The sequence below is a fragment of the Fundulus heteroclitus genome, unplaced genomic scaffold (assembly GCF_011125445.2).
Source record: "Fundulus heteroclitus isolate FHET01 unplaced genomic scaffold, MU-UCD_Fhet_4.1 scaffold_68, whole genome shotgun sequence".
NCBI classification, from domain to species: Eukaryota; Metazoa; Chordata; class Actinopteri; order Cyprinodontiformes; family Fundulidae; genus Fundulus; species Fundulus heteroclitus.
The window spans coordinates 654,340-671,543 of record NW_023397121.1 but is presented as its reverse complement, the minus strand read 5'-3'; the positions used below and the strand labels follow the sequence as shown (position 1 = coordinate 671,543).

Here is a 17,204-nt window from a genome sequence, read left to right as displayed (position 1 = left end):
ATCAGAAAACCTGGTTAATGAGAACCAGAGTTTCACTTAAAGAACAATATTAAAGGTAAAATCCTTCTGTAGCTGCCCTCTGACACACAGAATATGGACCGTTCTATGAGTGTGACCACCAGGGGTGGAGATGGGATTCACGGCTGAAGGGAAACATTGTGGATCATTAAATAAAACCTGGTTAATGTTTATAGTTATTCTAAAGAAGCCAAGAGGGAGAAACTCAGTTTATTACAGAGATAATCATGGGAGAGGTGACAAAGCTGCTGTGGTTTATTTTAATGTTGGAAGGTTTATCAAATGTTTATTTTCAGTAAATTTGTCTTTAGATTTAGATTTTAATAAAAAAAATACAGAAATTCCCAACACAACTAATCTAACAAACATTTGAGTGAATTTTAAATTCTCTATGTTACTATGGTGATATCTATGGACACAGGTTTCTACGTCGCCAACGTTCCCACATAAAAAGCAACATTTAGGTGAAACATCTGCAGTTCTAGGCATTGTGAAGGCAGCTGTAGTGAGAAATATGAATATGTTCATAATTGTCATTCAGGGAAGGCAGACAATCTTTAATTTATTAATTCCACTGAAGATTTCAGGGTCACGGTTTCCGAAACCTGCTTTCTGGAAACACACCTGCAGGCAGCCTCACCTGGGAGCAGTGCAGAGGTGGACCTGCTTCAGGTGGACTTCTGGGCCCAGGCTGCCAGGTAACCAGAACCAGGTACCAGCTTGTAATAGTAGTTTTATTTTTTGGATCTAAAGCTGAGCGGGTTCTTCCTCAGGGAGCTGCTGGTTCTGGTCATTGAGGGTTTTCTAGAAGATGTTACTCTACCTCATGTCTACAAGTCTTCAGCAGAGAGTAGCTTTATCTCCTGGGAACGTCCTCTTAGACCACCAAGGATGGAGAACAGGACAAGAGAAGGAGGACCAAAGGGGGAACCTCTCCATCATCATGAAGAACCTTCAGCAGGAGGACATGTTTCATTGTACCATCCCCAGAGAAGATGTTCAGAGAACAGGCTGAAGGCGTCAGGTCCACCAGTTAAACTGTGTTGCAGTATAATTAGCTCTCTGACCAGTCCTGCCTCCAGGGTTAAAGGGAATGTCTGGTGTTTGTGTTGCAGTCAACCAAGATGGAGAACCTCTGAGTCCTCCTCTACCAGGAGGAGCAGCAGGAGGACCAAGCCTCAGTCTGCTGATCTGCTGCCAGAAGCTTCTAGAAGCTGTAGGTTCTGGTGCTGCTGGTGTCTCTTTGTGTTCAGCTGGTTAGTGAAGGTACTGAAGGACAGGATAGAGGTTGAAGAATGGAGAAGAGGTTTCTAACTAGTGCTGCATTAAAAGACTCCAGAAATAATCAAGAAGCTCTAGAGAGCTTAAACCGTCAGTCAGTTTTAGCAGAACCCTTAAACGCACCTATGGCTTTGCACTGCAGCAGTATATCAACTTACCCACAATGCTAAAGGACGGATTTTGGACTTCATTTGTTCTCCAGGTGTTACACCTGCTGCTGTAACCACAGTTCTCAAGGAACCTGGTTCAGACCCCAATAACTTTATAATTTTCCACCAATCTCTAACCTTTAATTTGTTTCCAAAATTCTTGAAACAGTTGCTGCTTAACTCCATGCCCATCTTTCCTATGTTAATTTCTATCAACAATCAAAGACTGGTTTCTGTCCTCTTCACAGTAGTGAAACAGCGCCTATCAAAGTCACTAATGATCTTCTCCTGGCTGCTGACTCTGGTTACTATCCATTCTCCTTCTGCTTGATCTGACCGCAGCCTTTGACACAATCTCCCACACCTTCCTTCTCCACATACTTTCCTCTCTCTTAGTACACCCCCTAGTGGCAGCTCCACACCACCAGGGGTGCGTGCACCACACTTTGGGAATCCCTGGTCTAAGTAAACCCCTACCTAGTTTCATTCATACCTTTCAGGCCACATTCAGTTAAAATCATTCACTTCCTGTCCAGTCCCTGTCAGGGCTCTGTCCATGGTCCCTGTTGTACTTTATTTACAGTCTCCCCCTTGGTCATATTTTCTACAACATAATATGCACTTTCACAGCTATGCGGATGACACCCAGATTATAGTCTATATTATTGTAACTCTTCTCTTTGGTCTTCCACCTAAACCCTTGATAAATTACAGCTGGTCTAAAACTCAGTATCAACACACGAAGCCCTTCAGTCCATCACATCACAGCTGCTCTGCAGCAGCTTCATTGGCTCCCACTCACACATCGTATCAACCAGTGGCGGCTGGCCCATAGGGGGCGCTCGGGCGCTACCCTCCCCAGATGTGGAGGGAAAAAGTCAAAATATATATAGATTTTAAAAGTATTATTAATGTCAGTTTTTACTTAATAGTACGTGGCTACATGTAATAAGAATTATTAAAACACTTCTACTAATTGACTCTACCAATTGACTCTCATTTGCAGTGCATTTCCACCAACAGAACGTATCATATATAATAGTAATATCATCTTTATTGTCATTGAAACATACATTACAATTAAATTTGTTCTCTGCATTTTAACCCATCTCCTTGGGGAGCAGTGGGCTGCCATGTGCGGCGCCCGGGGAGCAATCTGGGGTTAAGGGTCTTGCTCAGGGACCCAGAGTGCAGGCAGTGGGGATTGAACCGGGTACTTGCATCCTTCTCTGAGTGCAAACGCGCTGCTCTAACCACTAGGCCACCACTCTCCGCGCTGCTCATTTCTCCTGTGGGGCTATCACTCAAAGCGCCCCACAAGTGTAGTGAAATAACCAATCGTATACTGTTGCTAGGGAAGATTTATAAATGTTTGGCCAATCAGCATCGCCAAAATGAATGGGTTTGGGGCTCCTGGAGTCTTAGCCCTAGCTGCACAGTGATAGGTGCACTTAACGCGTGACGTCACGAGCTACATCCGCGCTACATCCAGGTAACGGTGGTCGGCAAAACAGTGCTGTTTTCGCTTACCAGCGTGACTAAACGGGTGAATTAGAGCGTACTTTTAGTTTATTTTTGGAATCTAAACAATGCCTACGACTTGTTGTGCTCCCGGTTGCACACAGAGGCATTCCAAATCGTCGGATGTACGTTTCTGTCGTTTACCGAAGGACAAAGAAAGAAGAAAGAAATGGATAATTTCAATGAAAAGGATGCAGGCAGACAATCCAAGTGACTGGGGGAGCCATCATACCACGACAGAATTTGCAGTCTACACTTCATCTCCGGTAAATACAACTTAATTTTGCACTGGTCATTGTTCTACTTAAATCATTATATAAATAAAAAATTAGGATATATATTTAAGTCAAGACGCAAACGTTTGTTTCGTAATAATATACGCACATGTACAATGTATGCAAACCCTCTGGCATGAGTCTGTGGAAAGGATTAATAAGACAAAACCACCAAAATAATCCTTTGTGAACAATGTTTTTTTATTAATCAAATGCTTATTGTGGAATCGTAGAATTTTTCCGACTTTTAATTTAAATGCATGTACTGGGTTAGGCAGGGAAATCTATTGGCCAGCCCCACCAAGATTTTTTTTCACCAGCCGCCACTGGTATCAACTACAAAGTAAGGCGAGGTAAGTTCATTTAAAAAACACTTTTCAGTAACAAAGACGATCAGAGTGAATCATGGGAGTCTCCTCCTTACCTTCAGAGCTGTTCACAACATTGCTCCTCTGTACCTTTGTCAACAGCTAATATCAGTTCCCTTTACCAACTAAAACCGGTTCTGTCTGCGAGGTTTTCCATCACGCTTTCTAAATACAGTGGAAGCTTTTGCTCCAACCAGATTCTAGCTTTCAGGAACCATTTCTGTGGTTTTACACTGAAGTGAAACATAAAAGAGGGAAGGCAGACGTCCGATTGTTTCCTCCTTCAAACAATAGAAAGTACTCCTGCCCCTCCTGTCATGTTTTGTTTGCTCGCATTACAGAGGCAAAAGATGGATGATGGCAGTGAAAGCAGCTGAATGGGAGGAGCCCTGATGTAGACCTTCAGATGTTCCCAGACTCTGAGATCCAGACTGATCCAGACTGAAGCCCAGATCCAGACTGATCCAGACTCTGAGATCCAGACTGATCCAGACTGAAGTCCAGATCCAGACTGATCCAGACTCTGAGATCCAGACTGATCCAGACTTAAGCCCAGATCCAGACTGATCCAGACTCTGAGATCCAGACTGATCCAGACTGATCCAGACTCTGAGATCCAGACTGATCCAGACTGAAGCCCAGATCCAGACTGATCCAGACTCTGAGATCCAGACTGATCCAGACTGAAGTCCAGATCCAGACTCATCCAGACTCTGAGATCCAGACTGATCCAGACTTAAGCCCAGATCCAGACTGATCCAGACTCTGAGATCCAGACTGATCCAGACTGATCCAGACTCTGAGATCCAGACTCTGAGATCCAGACTGAAGCCCAGATCCAGACTGATCCAGACTCTAAGATCCAGACTGATCCAGACTCTAAGATCCAGACTGATCCAGACTCTAAGATCCAGACTGATCCAGACTCTGAGATCCAGACTGATCCAAACTAAAGCCCAGATCCAGAACCAGCTGGTGGCTCTCTGAAGCAACCAGAGATTAAACCCTCAGGATTTAAAGCAGCTGACAGGACAGCTCTGTGCAGAGTTCCTGTAATCTGTGGTGGTTTTATCTCACCAAGCAGAGAAGTTCCTCATGCAGCTACAGAAGGATTCACAGGAGTCAGCAGTAAGCCCTGGTCTCTGGTGGTTTGTGGAGTTTTTAGGCCTCAGCTTGTTTCACACGGGGAGCCATCACAGGATCTCCTGACCAGATGCTTTCTGTCAGTCAGACCTCTGGACTCTAGTCTCATTTTAAACTTTAGTGTGATTTGATGAAATCAGTTTAACTTTAAACTGATTATATAAACTCAGACCCTGCTGCTATTTTTAAGCAGAGTTCTGATTTTCTGACCCGCTGCTCTGTTTTCTGAGCTGCTGGGTCAGAATCTGTTCTTTGCTCCTCCTGGTTCTCCTAAGATCTCTGCTTTAGTTTGCTCTCTGAACATCGTCACCATGGTCAGGCCTGTAAGTTGGACGCTGTGCTGATTCTCATCTTGAAGCTGTCTTCCAGCAGGTCTTCCTGCAGGCAGCAGATGTGTTCCAACACGTTTGTTGCTCTGCAGGTTCTACTGCTGAGTCCCTCTGCAGAATAACAGGTTCTTCCAGGCGTAAAAGCAGGTAGATGGAGGTTGATCTGGAAGAGAAACAGCTGCAATGAACTGGACCTTCTGAGGTTGGTGCAGTGACAGACTGTACAGATCTCCTGGACTGGCTGTAGATGTTCTAGCTGGTGTCTAGATGCAGCTGCTAACATCTGACTCAGGTCAGACTGGCCTAAATCTTGAACTAGCTGCAGGAGAAGCTGAAGGCTGAAGCTCCTCACATGTTGCTAAGCTTCCAGAACCTTTCTGCATGTTGGAGGTTATGGCAAAGATCAGCTGAAGGAAATTGCTGATAGATGAGACTTTGCTAGCGCCTCACCAGGTTAGAGACATTCAGACACACAGGCCCTCCCCCCCTGAGCTCCATGCATCAGCTCCCTGTTACACATAAACCAGGTAAAGGCTGCTAAATATTAACCTCTTTAACAATCTGAAGCCCTCAGGACAGAAGAATAAAGTCCACAGCAGTACCTGAGCACAGTCCCGCACATGTTCCAAAGTCCAGTCACAGAAACAGCAGATTTCTGTAGTGATGGTGCTCCTGTGGCAAGCTGAGGTAGATCGATCCTGGCAGTTTGAGAGAGGTTCCTGGAGAGCTGGGAACCTCCACAGAGAACAACATATCTCCAGGGACCTGACCTCTGCTAACACTGCATGGTTCTACCATCATGTTTTCACTCAATAAATCACAGAGTTCCTGTTTAGACACCACTGTACCACCACGGTCTACTAGATATCGTCCTCACGGTGAGGAGCATCCGGTCTCCTGCTCCTATCAATGGTTCTCCTGCAGCTGACAAAGACACGGTTCTGCAGTCACCATAAACTGATCTAATATATGCAGTTCTATGACTTACAGACAGTAAACGTATTTAAGAAAAGCAAACAGATGTTCTGTATGTAAAGGAACAATGAAGAACGTTCCTGTCTTCATGAAGGATCCAGCCCTTATGGGGTGGTGAGATCCGGTCGGTAAGGTTAAAGGAAGCAGTCGGCTCTAGCTACACTCTGCTACATAATTAGCTAAACAGATGGTACCAAAAGACAAACTTACTGTGCAGAACTTCTTGTTCATGTTCTCTTGGTGGATGATCTGTTCCAGGTTGGTCCTGAAATGAATGCGCATGTTCTCGTAGCTCGGTTCTGATGCTTGGTTCTGACGCTCGTTGACCTTCGAGTATTGAACATTTGGTTTTCTGAGCTGATGTTTGATCCAGCAGTTGCTGCTAACGGCGGCTTTCTCCATGACTATCTAGCTGCTTTAAGTCTTCCTCTAGGCTACTTTTCACCATAAAACATATCTATCTATCTATCTATATATATATATCTATATCTATATATATATATATATATATATATATATATATATATATATATATATATATATATATTATATGATTATCTTTATGGTGCTCAGTTCACCGTTACTGACAGCAATCCATTCACCTACCTTTGGTCTTAAGGAAAACTTTACGCTACCAGCTACAGATGGCTTTCAGCTTTGTCCACATTCACTTTTAAGATTGTTTACTCTAATGTTATGGAATATCTGCTTATTATATATGCTTCAATAACTTCAGTCCTAATAATAACTTAATGAAGACATTTTGAGCTCATTTCCTGTCTTATTGTGTTTCATTCACACTCAGAGGCTCCATAGGTGAACTTACCTTTGGTTGCCCTATTGCACTCCTGTTTACATCAGCATGCATCAGATTAAAATATGAATAAAGTCTAAACATCAAGATCCAGCAGAAAGACAGTTTCTCTGCAGCACAACTACAGAATGCTCATTTCAACCTGAATAATAATTAAATTTACCAGAGTTTCTTCACAGTGAAGCTTCGGTTCTGGTCCTCCTGAGCTTCTGGTCCAAAGTCCACTGATGTCCACCATGGTCCTCTCAGAACCAGCAGCTCACTGAGGACAGATATAAGGACAGACTGATAACTCAACGGTCCGGTTCTGGTTCTCCTGAGCTCGTAACAACATGCCTACACTGTAACCATGGTAACGAGGTCCCACAGATTTGAATCCTGTATTTAAATATATTTGTTTACACCCAGCCTGCTCCAGGAAGTAGTCGTATCCTGAACAAAGGCAGCAGCTGATCTGTAGACTATCAACAGCTGGACTTCCAGTTCCTGCTGGAACCAGCTGGTCCCAGCCAGCCAGAACCAGCTGGTTCTGGTTGGCTGGAACCAGCTGGTTCTGGCTGGCTGGAACCAGCTGGTCCTGGTTGGCTGGAACCAGCTGGTTCTGGCTGGCTGGTACCAGCTGGAACATCCTGTTTGACCTGCAGCTGACTCATGACAGAGGAAGCAGTCAGGCGAATCCGCCTCAGTCGGGTCGCTGGTTCCTGTCTGTCTACTCTTAGTCTGACTAGAACCCAGTGACTGAACCCCTCCTGATGTTCTGGTTCTGATCCATCGGGTCTGAAGCAGAGTACCTTAGCATGCGGTCCAGTTCTACAAAGTCCTGGTCATGACCGGGTTCTGGACTCAGGTGTGCTAAAACAGACACTAGGGCCTGCAGAACCCTGGCCCAGAACCTCAGTTCTGCTGGTTCTAGACTGCTCTCTGGTCGTCCTCCCTGGTTCTGAGTTGATGGTCTAGAGTTGATGATGCTGAGCTGGACTGAACCGAGCTCTCTGTGGGACCATCTGGACCGCTCTGACAGATGAGCTGGGGTCCAAACCAGGTGAGACGCTTCCTGTTCCTGCATCACTTCCTGTTGGGCCCCATCAGACCTGCTGATCCAGCAGCTGATTGGCTCAGACCGTGTGAAGGTGTGAAGGACTCCGTAGCTCATGGTTTTAGCCACGTTTGATGGTTTAATGGATGTTGACAGAACAAAGTTTGCTCTGCAGCCGGGCTGACCTCTGTTTGCTGTGCCAACAGAGTGACAGTGAGAGGGAACGTCTCCAGAGAGACAGCAGGAACGGTAGAACCTGGTCTACTGCAGCCAGTCCACACCTGCTTTATGTTAGAGTAGAACTTTACCGTCATTATACTGAAACTAAGGCTGCTTCACTGAGGCGCCACGCACCGCAGGAACAAAGGTCATTAAAGGACACGATGACGACACAAGAAGGGAACAAAGGTCATTAAAGGACACGATGACGACACAAGAAGGGAACAAAGCTTTCAAAATAAAGTGCTTCTTCCCTTACGCTCCGTGGAGAAAACCCAGAAACACATCAGTAAACACATCAATGTCTGAGGCAGCTGTAGACGCCGTGATGTCTGACTGGAAGCAAAGAGGAAGAAGATCCTCCTGTGTGGGTTCAGGCTGGATGAGAAGTGGAACTGAAAGCAGAAGGAAGGTCTCAGGCTCAGAGATGAGGAGATAATGCAGATCTAATCAGATGATCGTGGACCTATCAGGCTGCCAGGAAGAACAACCAGTTTATACGATGTTATCGTCCAGCAGGTTCAGATCTGCTCTGGGTGTCTTCAACATGTCTGGACTGGATCTCTGACAGAAACATGTTGCTGGATTTGGACCAACAACCAGGCAGAAGAATCGTCTGTTCTCTAGTGATTTCTGAGCTGAAGGTAGAACCTGACGGGTCTTTAAACCGCTGCTGGCTGGTTCTGGTTGGTTAGAGTCATGGTGAAAGCCCAGCAGGTCTGAAACCACTTCAGCTTTACTTCAGCTGGAGAAAGAGCTTCCACTCTCAGAGTTTATCACCAACATGAAGCCAACGTGTTCAGACTGTCTGCAGAACCAAGAACACCCCCCCCCCCCCCACTGCTTCCCCTGGGCCTGATTTACCGTCACATCATCATAAAGTCACTGATGATTGGCTCCTTCCTGGTCTGAAGACATCCATGGTCCAGGGTGGGAGGAGTCAGATCTTAGCTAAATCTCTCCCTCTACACTCCCAGAGAAGGCAGAGTTGTCTCTGAGGAAGCAGTGGAACCCGGGGAACGTTCTGCGCTCACTGATTTTAGGAGAAAGCCTCACAAGTTGAAAGTCCCTTTAATGAAAGGCCAGAACAGTGAGAGGTTGGTTCTGACTGACACCTCAGGACTATTTTAGATGACACTCTGGATTCTGAAGCAGTTCTCCATCTTCCTGAACCCTGGAACCTTCCTGGAACCTTCCTGGAACCTTCCTGGTACCTTCCTGGTACCTTCCTGGAACCTTCCTGGACCCTGGAACCTTCCTGATACCTTCCTGGTACCTTCCTGGAACCTTCCTGGTACCTTCCTGGAACCTTCCTAGTACCTTCCTGGTACCTTCCTGGTACCTTCCTGGTACCTTCCTGGTACCTTCCTGGTAACTTCCTGGTACCTTCCTGGTAACTTCCTGGAACCTTCCTGGAACCTTCCCGGTACCTTCCTGGAACCTTCCTGGAACCTTCCTGGAACCACTGGACTGTTCCTGCTGTTCTACCTCTGTACACTGTTCCTATCAGAGGGAACAGGCTGAGTTCTGGGCTTAGACAGGAGACCCGCTGCCTCTCTGACATCGTCACTTCCACCGTCAGCAGGGCTGAGGTACTGATCCAGAACCACTGACAACAACCTGCATGTTCCTTCTTCTCTGGACCAGAACGGTACAGAAACAAACTGCTGTCTCCTCAGAGTCTCTTTCTGACCGCAGCACTCTGGTTCTCCAGCACTGATGGCTACCAGTCCATAGGTTCTACTGGACCTTCCTCTGGTTCTGATGTCTACCAGTCCATAGGTTCTACTGGACCTTCCTCTGGTTCTGATGTCTACCAGTCCATAGGTTCTACTGGACCTTCCTCTGGTTCTGATGTCTACCAGTCCATAGGTTCTACTGGACCTTCCTCTGGTTCTGATGTCTACCAGTCCATAGGTTCTACTGGACCTTCCTCTGGTTCTGATGTCTACCAGTCCATAGGTTCTACTGGACCTTCCTCTGGTTCTGATGTCTACCAGTCCATAGGTTCTACTGGACCTTCCTCTGGTTCTGATGTCTACCAGTCCATAGGTTCTACTGGACCTTCCTCTGGTTCTGATGTCTACCAGTCCATAGGTTCTACTGGACCTTCCTCTGGTTCTGATGTCTACCAGTCCATAGGTTCTACTGGACCTTCCTCTGGTTCTGATGTCTACCAGTCCATAGGTTCTACTGGACCTCCCTCTGGTTCTGATGGCTACCAGTCCATAGGTTCTACTGGACCTTCCTCTGGTTCTGATGGCTACCAAACCATAGGTTCTACTGGACCTTCCTCTGGTTCTGATGTCTACCAGTACATAGGTTCTACTGGACCTTCCTCTGGTTCTGATGTCTACCAGTCCATAGGTTCTGCTGGACCTTCCTCTGGATCTGATGTCTACCAGTCCATAGGTTCTACTGGACCTCCCTCTGGTTCTGATGTCTACCAGTCCATAGGTTCTACTGGACCTTCCTCTGGTTCTGATGGCTACCAGTCCATAGGTTCTACTGGACCTTCCTCTGGTTCTGATGTCTACCAGTCCATAGGTTCTGCTGGACCTTCCTCTGGTTCTGATGGCTACCAGTCCATAGGTTCTACTGGACCTTCCTCTGGTTCTGATGGCTACCAGTCCATAGGTTCTACTGGACCTTCCTCTGGTTCTGATGGCTACCAGTCCATAGGTTCTACTGGACCTTCCTCTGGTTCTGATGGCTACCAGTCCATAGGTTCTGCTGGACCTTCCTCTGGATCTGATGTCTACCAGTCCATAGGTTCTACTGGACCTTCCTCTGGTTCTGATGTCTACCAGTATATAGGTTCTACTGGACCTTCCTCTGGTTCTGATGTCTACCAGTCCATAGGTTCTACTGGACCTTCCTCTGGTTCTGATGGCTACCAGTCCATAGGTTCTGCTGGACCTTCCTCTGGATCTGATGTCTACCAGTATATAGGTTCTACTGGACCTTCCTCTGGTTCTGATGGCTACCAGTCCATAGGTTCTACTGGACCTTCCTCTGGTTCTGATGTCTACCAGTATATAGGTTCTACTGGACCTTCCTCTGGTTCTGATGGCTACCAGTCCATAGGTTCTACTGGACCTTCCTCTGGTTCTGATGGCTACCAGTCCATAGGTTCTGCTGGACCTTCCTCTGGATCTGATGTCTACCAGTATATAGGTTCTACTGGACCTTCCTCTGGTTCTGATGTCTACCAGTCCATAGGTTCTACTGGACCTTCCTCTGGTTCTGATGTCTACCAGTCCATAGGTTCTACTGGACCTTCTTCTGGTTCTGATGGCTACCAGTCCATAGGTTCTACTGGACCTTCCTCTGGTTCTGATGTCTACCAGTCCATAGGTTCTACTGGACCTTCCTCTGGTTCTGATGTCTACCAGTCCATAGGTTCTACTGGACCTTCCTCTGGTTCTGATGTCTACCAGTCCATAGGTTCTACTGGACCTTCCTCTGGTTCTGATGTCTACCAGTCCATAGGTTCTACTGGACCTTCCTCTGGTTCTGATGTCTACCAGTCCATAGGTTCTACTGGACCTTCCTCTGGTTCTGATGTCTACCAGTCCATAGGTTCTACTGGACCTTCCTCTGGTTCTGATGTCTACCAGTCCAAAGGTTCTACTGGACCTTCCTCTGGTTCTGATGTCTACCAGTCCATAGGTTCTACTGGACCTCCCTCTGGTTCTGATGGCTACCAGTCCATAGGTTCTACTGGACCTTCCTCTGGTTCTGATGGCTACCAAACCATAGGTTCTACTGGACCTTCCTCTGGTTCTGATGTCTACCAGTACATAGGTTCTACTGGACCTTCCTCTGGTTCTGATGTCTACCAGTCCATAGGTTCTACTGGACCTTCCTCTGGTTCTGATGGCTACCAGTCCATAGGTTCTACTGGACCTTCTTCTGGTTCTGATGTCTACCAGTCCATAGGTTCTACTGGACCTTCCTCTGGTTCTGAAGGCTACCAGTCCATAGGTTCTACTGGACCTTCCTCTGGTTCTGATGTCTACCAGTCCATAGGTTCTACTGGACCTTCCTCTGGTTCTGATGGCTACCAGTCCATAGGTTCTACTGGACCTTCCTCTGGTTCTGATGGCTACCAGTCCATAGGTTCTACTGGACCTTCCTCTGGTTCTGATGTCTACCAGTCCATAGGTTCTACTGGACCTTCCTCTGGTTCTGATGGCTACCAAACCATAGGTTCTACTGGACCTTCCTCTGGTTCTGATGGCTACCAGTCCATAGGTTCTGCTGGACCTTCCTCTGGATCTGATGTCTACCAGTCCATAGGTTCTACTGGACCTTCCTCTGGATCTGATGTCTACCAATCCATAGGTTCTACTGGACCTTCCTCTGGTTCTGATGGCTACCAGTCCATAGGTTCTACTGGACCTTCCTCTGGTTCTGATGTCTACCAGTCCATAGGTTCTGCTGGACCTTCCTCTGGATCTGATGTCTACCAGTCCATAGGTTCTACTGGACCTTCCTCTGGTTCTGATGGCTACCAGTCCATAGGTTCTACTGGACCTTCTTCTGGTTCTGATGTCTACCAGTCCATAGGTTCTACTGGACCTTCTTCTGGTTCTGATGTCTACCAGTCCATAGGTTCTACTGGACCTTCCTCTGGTTCTGATGTCTACCAGTCCATAGGTTCTACTGGACCTTCCTCTGGTTCTGATGGCTACCAGTCCATAGGTTCTACTGGACCTTCTTCTGGTTCTGATGGCTACCAGTCCATAGGTTCTACTGGACCTTCTTCTGGTTCTGATGTCTACCAGTCCATAGGTTCTACTGGACCTTCCTCTGGTTCTGATGTCTACCAGTCCATAGGTTCTACTGGACCTTCCTCTGGTTCTGATGGCTACCAGTCCATAGGTTCTACTGGACCTTCCTCTGGTTCTGATGTCTACCTGTCCACAGGTTCTACTGGACCTTCCTCTGGTTCTGATGGCTACCAGTCCATAGGTTCTACTGGACCTTCCTCTGGTTCTGATGTCTACCAGTCCATAGGTTCTACTGGACCTTCCTCTGGTTCTGATGGCTACCAGTCCATAGGTTCTACTGGACCTTCCTCTGGTTCTGATGTCTACCAGTCCATAGGTTCTACTGGACCTTCCTCTGGTTCTGATGGCTACCAGTCCATAGGTTCTACTGGACCTTCCTCTGGTTCTGATGTCTACCAGTCCATAGGTTCTACTGGACCTTCCTCTGGTTCTGATGTCTACCAGTCCATAGGTTCTGCTGGACCTTCCTCTGGTTCTGATGTCTACCAGTCCATAGGTTCTACTGGACCTTCCTCTGGTTCTGATGTCTACCAGTCCATAGGTTCTGCTGGACCTTCCTCTGGTTCTGATGTCTACCAGTCCATAGGTTCTACTGGACCTTCCTCTGGTTCTGATGTCTACCAGTCCATAGGTTCTGCTGGACCTTCCTCTGGTTCTGATGTCTACCAGTCCATAGGTTCTACTGGACCTTCCTACACAGCAGCTCTTCATCTGGACCTCATCACCATGTCTCCACCTTCCAGACGGGTCCTGATGACAGAACCTCCTATTTCTGGCTCACAGCTACAGTCTCTGGGTGTTAGGTCCACCAGGTTCCAGTTTCATTAAATGTCGTCAATAAAAACAGTTTTAGTTTAGAAATATCAGAATTCAGCAACAGTCCACAGAGGAAGCTCACATCATGTGACCCAGCATGGAGGAGGGGGTCTAGACGATGGATGAACAGATGGATGATGGATGGATGAGGGAGGGCAGCAGTGAATCAGTAAAGGAGACACTTTCAGTCCACAGGTGAACTAAGACACTTTCTATAGAAGGGATCAAAGCAGCTTGGAGGGAAAATATGTGAGAAAACATCTGAAAAGTGTGGCGTGCTCCTGCAGTTATCAGAGAAACAGCCCCAGATGTTCAGATGAAAGCAGACGTTCCACTCAGCCCTCCTAACACGGCGTGTTCTGACCCGTCAGACGAACCGACACCCAAGAAGAAGTGAAACAGAAAGCACGGCGGTTCTGTCACGGTTTGGGTTCAACGTTCAGAACCCATGTTTCTCTCTAGATCAGATAAATTATCCAGACAGAAACAGTTCTTTATTCCCTCATTTAATGCCTCTGGGACCGGTTCTGGCTGAACTGCTCCTCAAAGCCCAGAAACCCAACAGAACCAAACAAAATCTGTCCCAGATCTCCTTCAGGTCATTTTCTAGAATGAATTATTGTTTCATCTTAAAATCCTGAATTAAAGACAAACTAAACACAGAAACCAGCTGCATTTGGGTCGGTACTGGAGCTTCAGAACCAGTCAGCTGGCAGCAAAGCAGAGTTCTGGACCGTTCTGCAGGAAGCCGGAGACTCTGACCCTACAGCTGACTGGCAGCTGAGGGTCTGCTGGGTCAGCTGACCTGGGTATAAATCACACAGCAGGCAAACCCAGTAACCGAGGACAGGTCCAGAACACCATCTGTCTGGACCCGCTTGTTTGGTTCTGATGCTGAGTTCAGTCCCATTCAAGCCAAACATTCAACAATCCAACAACTTTCAGTTTTAACCCCAGAACTGAAGCTTGAAATCCAACCAGAGACAGTGAAACATTAACAGAACATGTTCAGACTTAAAGATCCATGAAGTTCTGGACACCAACCTTTGAAGCAGAGGCTATGGATCAGAACCAGAACCCTCAGTCCTCCAGCTTGGCTCCAGCAGACTGCTCTCTCTTCCTGATCCATGACAGACTGTCAGAGGCAACAGGAAGAACCGGTAGGTCACATTTAGGCTCCGCCCACTAGGATGGCTCCGCCCTGAAGGTTCCGGTTCCACCAGGATGGGTCCTCAGGTTGTTCTAGTGAACCCTGTGGAGCCTCAGCCTGCAGCTCTGGGCCTGCAGCTCTGGGCTCATCAGGACTTCAGAGACCCTGAGAGCAGAGCTGGACTCTGAAGACAGGTGGGATGTCTCCCTCTAGTGGACAACAACAGCAGCTGCACCGTTTCTCTGCTGCTCTGATTTATTAAGGAGCTCAATGAAACACAAGAGTTGTTAAAATGCTGAACATGCATGGGTAAAACAACAGAGATGAAACAGAGCAACAGAACCAGTGAGAACCCAGAGACAGAAAGTTCTACCTCGGTTCTGGATTCACATTTAGATCCTGAGACACTTTAAATATATTAAAGCTGACACTAGAACGATCAGCAGCCAGTAGAGAGGAGCCAGGACCAAAGAAAGACTGCTAGCATAGTCTGGAGGAGAGGAAGTCTGAGAACAGCAGGGAGAACTGGACCTGGGGAGGGACGGGTTCTGTCCCCCTCAGAACCTTTCACAATCAGGGCCCCTCACGAACGTTTGGCTGGGGCCCCAAAGTCTGCCTCTGGTCTGGTAAGAATCCACATAAGGTGGGGGCCAAACTAACCACTGAGGACCAGGTGGAGTTCCTGCAGTGACACTTCAGCAAACTGGACCCGGGACCATGTGAGGCCCCTGGACTGATTCTGTGAAGATTTGGCCCTTCAGCCCAGGTGGCTGATGAAGATGCAGACTTTTTATTTTTCATTTTAGGCAAAATGATTACGACGGATAAGATTCTTGTTCCAGTTCAGGAACAACACAAAGTGTCTTTAATAACCAGAGGTTTGACTTTTTCATTTTATAGTAAACCACTTCCACCCAATTACTTTTGATAGAATTAACTTTTTTTTAACCAAAACCTGCTGTTATGCCTTATTAAACTTTGCTAAACATAGCCAGTGTTTTAGAGAAAGGTTGACCCAAATTCTGCTGGTATCGCTGAGAATAGAGAAAAAAAAACAGACCCAGAAGAACCGCATGGGCGTCTTTCCTGGAGAAAAGTTCACTACTTTCTTTATTTTAAATATTACATGCTCATTGTTCATGGAGCTGGTAAAACAAAGAGATGGAATTGGTGGTTATTTTTTAACTTTTGGTCCTGGAGTATGTTTGACTTGACAACTCTGGTCTGGACACCCTGAATTACCCGATCCACACCAGGATCCAGCAGGACTGGTTCTCCTGCTGAGGTCAGCAGGGTATTTATGTATATTTAGATCTGATAAATGATGGATAGATCCGGTCAATTACTTTGACTGCAGTCATGTCTTGATGACATCAAAAGCTGGAGGACTTTAAATTTCCTGCACTTAAATTCTGACAAGACAGAAGTTGTAATCTTTGGGCCAGAGTCCTGAAAAAATAAACTTAATCTGGATGGCATTATCTTGGCCTCTGGTAATAAAGTAAAACATCTTGGTGTTATTTTTGACCAAGACATGTCATTTAAATCCCATATTAAACAGGTTTCCAGAGTTTCCTTTTTTCACCTCCGGAATATCGCCAAAATTAGAAACATTCTGTCCAGGGGTGATGCTGAAAAACTGGTCCATGCATTTGTTACTTCAAGGCTGGACTATTGTAATTCTTTACTATCAGGAATTCCACAAAATGCAGTTCAAAGCCTTCAGCTGATCCAAAATGCTGCAGCAAGAGTTCTGATGAAAATCAACAAGAGGGATCATATTTCTCCAATTTTAGCTTCCCTTCATTGGCTTCCTGTTAAATCAAGAATAGAATTTAAAATTCTTCTTCTAACGTATAAAGCCCTTAATAATCAAGCTCCATCATATATCAGAGCTCTGATTACCCCGTATGTTCCTAACAGAGCACTTCGCTCTCAGACTGCAGGTCTGCTGGTGGTTCCTAGAGTCTCTAAAAGTAGAATGGGAGGCAGATCCTTTAGCTATCAGGCTCCTCTCCTGTGGAACCAACTCCCAGTTTTGGTCCGTCAGGCAGACACCCCGTTTTGAATGAACTGTCTTTTTGTCCTGTGGACAAAAAGACAGTTCATTCAAGGTTCAATTCAATCAGAAGCTGGTCTCTGGGAGGGACTGAGGCAGGCTTGGCAGATAACTGACCCTAACTATAAATAATTCATTATAGTTTGAAGGTTTCTCTGGCAGGACTGAGGCAAGTCTGACAGACGACTGACCCCAGTCAAAATATATACGTAGACATACACACAAAAGGGTTAAAACAGAGTAAACCATGTTATA

General features: G+C 46.4%; 2 long non-coding RNA genes across 3 annotated transcripts in view; one reads left to right on the top strand and one right to left on the bottom strand.

Moving 5' to 3' along the window:
* LOC118561605 overlaps positions 1–14,891 on the bottom strand; it is a 39,766-nt gene extending 24,875 nt beyond the window's left edge. Inside the window, exons 1-3 of one of the 2 annotated variants that reach the window (XR_004930164.1) lie at positions 14,785–14,891; positions 7,037–7,135; positions 4,469–5,247 (exon numbers count right to left, since the gene is read on the bottom strand). This is a non-coding gene — a long non-coding RNA (uncharacterized LOC118561605). Of the gene's footprint in view, positions 1–4,468; positions 5,248–7,036; positions 7,136–14,784 lie in introns of those variants that run through there. The other variant, XR_004930163.1, reaches the window with a different exon arrangement.
* LOC110367996 lies at positions 469–2,314 on the top strand. The gene is made up of 3 exons (XR_004930167.1): positions 469–716; positions 792–1,042; positions 1,134–2,314. It is a non-coding gene; the product is annotated as an uncharacterized LOC110367996 (long non-coding RNA).
* Positions 14,892–17,204: the final 2,313 nt, after the last annotated feature.